Consider the following 4,721-nt stretch of genomic DNA (forward strand, 5'->3'; position numbering starts at 1 on the left):
CCCGACTATTGGGACCCACCAGCTACACCTCCGCACGCAAGGAAGTGCGTCCGGGCAAAAAAAATGATTCACCCCCCTGACTGCTGGGACCCAGCAGCTACACCTTCGCACGCAAGGAAGTGCGTTCGGGCAAAAAAAACGATTCGCCCCCCTGACTGTTGGGACCCAGCAGCTACACCTTCGCACGCAAGGAAGTGCGTCCGGGCAAAAAAAACAAGACGATTGCCCCCCTAACAGCTGGGACCCACCAGCTACATCTTCGCAGGCAAGGAAGTGCCTGACAGTCGGGACCCACCTGGTCGAAGCGTACGTAGAGTTGTCATCCTGGTCGCGAACATGTACGTACATACTGGTAGATGTAGAGGCGCGCATGTGTCGTAGTAGAGGCGCGCACGTGTCGTAGTAGAGGCGCGCACATGTCGTAGTAGAGGCACGCACGTAGCATGTACACGTACGTACAGCGGCCATGGTGCAAGAAAGAAAATACGGCCACGTATGTGTACATGCGAGCGGGGTCTCGAACGCCTAGTCGCGCATACGTACGGCGAGGGCTCGTGTTCATGGGGAGGCAACGGAATGCGTCGTGTTCATGGGGAGGCAACGGAATGTGTCGTATTCATGGGGAGGCAACAGAATGCGTCGTGTTCATGGGGAGGCAACGGAATGCGTCGTGTTCATCGGGAGGCAACGGAACGCGTGGGAGCCAACCGGCTTGGACGGAACAGATGATGGAAACGAGGCCTGGCGTACCGTAGAACGGAGGAAACGGTCTTGTGTTCGACCGCCCACGTTCGGAACGGAGTCCTGTGGATCGGGAGGGGTGTGGCGTAGCACAAAACGGAGGAAACGGACCTCCTACGGTCGAAACGGGGGTCCTGTTGATCGGGAGGGGTGTGGCATACCGCAAAACAGAGGAAACGGACCTCCTGCGGTCGAAACGGGGGTCATGTTCATCGGGAGGGGTGTGGAGTGTCGCAAAACGGAGGAAACGGACCTCCTACAGTCGAAACAGGGGTCCTGTTCATCGGGAGGGGTGTGGCGTACCGCAAAACGGGACTCCACGAGATACTGTTCATCTCCACCGTCGACCTCCTCCAGCCTCCACGGGCTACCGTCGACCTCCTCCAGCCTCCACGGGCTCCTGTTCATCCAGCCTCCACCGCGCGCTACTCCACCGGCTACTGTTCAACCAACCCACCACCGTCTACTGTTCATCTAGCCCTCCACCTTCTACTGTTCATCCAGCCCTCCACACCACGGGGTCCTGTTCAACCACCCCTCCACGGCCACCCCTCCACCGTCTACTGTTCATCCAGCCATCCACACCACGGGGTCCTGTTCATCCAGAGGCAACGCCACCGCTCACTGTTCATCCAACCCCCCTCCCCCCCGGCAACGCTCACTGTTCATCCAATCGATCGGCTTCAGTTAGCAGCAGTAGCGAAGGAATCGCTCCATCGGGTTCAGTTAACAGCCATCGATCGACCGCTGGGTTCAGTAACGCGTAGCCTGCAGTGCAATCGCTCGGGTTCAGTTAGAGCCCAACGCCTCGCTCTGGTTCAGTTAGAACCAACGCCTCGCACACACGCGCGTACGTGTACGAGAGAAACTCGCATCACTCGGCCCCCGACCTCCCACCGTAACCGGCAACTCCCCGAAATTTTCCTACCCCTCGCTTCTACCACGGTTTTTTCCATCATGGAAGGCCCAAAGAATGTCATGCAGCTGCATCTCCGGCCCGCCCAGGACGAAAAGCCCATTTTCTGTCATGATTTTTTGTCATAGAAGTAGGAGCCCATCACATCGATGATGATACCGGGTTCTGTCACAATTATCGTCATAGAAGTGTCATATGTATGACAGAAAAAAAATTCGTTCGGCCCAAAATGTCACGGATGTGTCTTTTTTTTGTAGTGCTCTTGGGGCATCTAGTCCGGGGGAAACCCTAGATCTGGGTCTCCCGGATTGAATGATGACAGAGGCTTTGGTGCCGTTCTCCCTCCTAGGGGCATTGTTTTGGAGCGAATATTGACTAGAGGGGCCAAAAGCTGGAGAGGTATTACATATACTGCATCGAAGACGACGGGTCTCGGCAGCCTGGCGCAGTGGAGTCTCAGTGTTGGATACGGGCTAATGTACGCGTGCAGGTTGGTGGCATTGTCTGGCGTCGTGGTGATGTCGACGATAGTTGGGTCTCACAAGGTCAATGCGATGATCCCTCCTGAAGATGGGACATCGAAAGATGGCGGAGGCGGATCTTAGAGCATGTGCATGTGATGCGCGTTGTGGGTCGCCTAGACCGGTTGGTGCTCTCGGCTCTTCGATGGTCGGCTTCTTGAGGGCACTAGATTATATTGTGTGTGTTGGTGTGGTCATGGCACATCATCATACTTGTATGAGTAGCGACTTTGTTCGTCGGGAAGGTGACTTTGGGTTGATCTTTGTATTTATTTGGTGAGACTCGGTTAAAAATCATAATAAAGATGGTTGTGTGCATCGCTCGATGAAGGCCAGGGCTATCCTCCTTCTCGAAAAAAACAAAAACTCACTAGCATTAACTCTTATGACCGGTTTGGTCTATACTAGGAAGAGTCCCACCGGGCATTAGTATTAGGGGTTTGACCCACAAGTTATCTTAGGCAAGTTATTTTAGGCAAGTTATCTTAGGCTAAAGTTATAAATACTAGTTGTAAGACATCGTTTGAGATCAAGCAATAAAGATATCATAATCTTCTGTTGCTCGGCTCCACAAGGAGCCGGAACCCTAGCCGCCGCCGCACCTAACCCTAGCCGTGACGGCGCCTCATCGCCGGCGCGCCCGCTCCAGCCCTCGTCTCCCTCCTCCCTGCCCATACAATCTACGCCAAAGGCCTGGTAGGAACCCTAGTCCTACCAATTTGGTATTAGCTAGCTTCGGTTCGATCATGTCTTCACCGCCGCCAAGCCCGTCTCTTCCGCTGCCGGTCACCTCGTCGCCTACGGCGACCACCACGACCGTCGCCTCGCTCCTGCCCGCGCCGGGATCCTCCGTCGCGCCCGCCCCCACTGTTTTCACCCCGGAGGAGGTGTTCGGGGTGCTGCGGGACCTAACCCAGGCGGTCCAAGAGATCCACATGTTCTTGGCCGGGTCCTACGGGCCGCCCCTGGCTGCGCCGCCCATCGTCGCCCCCGCGCCGCCGTGGCTGCCGTGGCAGCCGCCGCACTAGGCGGCCTTCGCCGGGCCGCTGCAGCTGCCATCCATCACCACCACCGCCCAGCCCTGGCTGCAGTGGCAGCCGTTGCCGCTGCCCAGCGCGACACCGCAGCAGCCACCGCCGGTCAGCTCCGCCGCCCAGTATGGGATGCCCTATGACGGGACTGCGACGACCTTGTTCCCATCAGCGTCGCCGCCATCCCAGGGCGTCCACATCCAGCAGATCAAGTCCCCGTCGCCGCAGTCACCGCTTCCGTCTTGGACCGCTACCCGCCACGTATCGGCGGCGGTGAGGCTGCAGGCTGCTGCGCGCGGCCTCCTAGCGCGTCGGCGTGTGCGAGAGATGCGTGGTCTGCAGCTGCCGCTCCTCCAAGTTGCCCTTCGCTGCGCAAAGGACCTCGATCTCGTCCGCTGCGTCGGGGATCTTGGGCATGCGGTTTCCCCCACGGGCGGCGGGCATGCTGTTTTCCCTGTGGGCAGCGACCTCAAAGTCTGCGACATCAGCGTTTGGGGTGGCGCACCCCTCCTCGACATTCTTCATCGCAAGCCCTCCACTCTTCCCTGTGCAGTGCAAACCAACAGCCATACACATGCACTTCTTTTGTCCAGGTGGTGTCCATGGGATCCAGGTGGCTGTACACGTGCACGTCCAAAATAAAGCGTCCCAGTCTATTTTAGTTTGAGAGTAATAACACAAGCCGAGATGTAAAAGGCTTATTTTTAGGTGTTAGGTTTGTGTTGCGTCGAGTCATGGTTATAAGTTGGTTAGGCTGCAGCTCGAGGACAAGCTGCATGTCCAGGTAGGGTGTAGTGTTAGAGTACGTAATGGGCCTGGGCTGGCGGTATAGCCCGTTAGTCTTAGGGTTAATTAGAGATAAGGGTCGCTTTCTTAGGGGTCAAGTAAGCCTTGCTTGGGAGTCAAGTAAACCTCTCTATATAAAGAGAGGAGATGTATCAATCTAATCAAGTAAGAATTAAGAAGGAAATCTCTTCCCTCTTGCATGGCCGTGGGCAAAAAGGCCCCCGGCTGGCCCTCTCGCACCCTACTTTTAGCAGCGCCATAACATTAACACTCTTCCCGTTCACTGTACAATGCTCCTCGGATTGCTCACACGAACAATGTGTATTGGTCTGGTTCAGGAATCACTTCACTGTGTCCCTTATGTTTGAAGAGCCTCTATTGTTTTGGCATCTATTCTTTCATACCAACAGACATGTCTCTGTCACCTTGTGTAGAGTAAAACTACTCCAAAGCCCAAAGCAACGAACAAACAACAAAGATCACGACGAACTCTTATTCATATTTCTTCAAACAAATGAATGATTTCAATCCTTCCATTCCCACGAGCCTATTGGCATCCAATGTTGTTTACGGAAACTAAAACATTTGACGAATTTGGTTTGTGTGCACAAATGTGCAATTGTTGCCGCAGATGTGGTGATGTTGATCTGTATGAAGTAACCGTTAACGAATTAGTGGCTCGCCAAGTGGAGCCAGCTGGGCTGGGCTAGTCAGCGCCACACATTT

This window comes from Triticum dicoccoides, chromosome 2B (assembly GCF_002162155.2).
Source record: "Triticum dicoccoides isolate Atlit2015 ecotype Zavitan chromosome 2B, WEW_v2.0, whole genome shotgun sequence".
In the NCBI taxonomy this organism is placed as follows: domain Eukaryota; kingdom Viridiplantae; phylum Streptophyta; class Magnoliopsida; order Poales; family Poaceae; genus Triticum; species Triticum dicoccoides.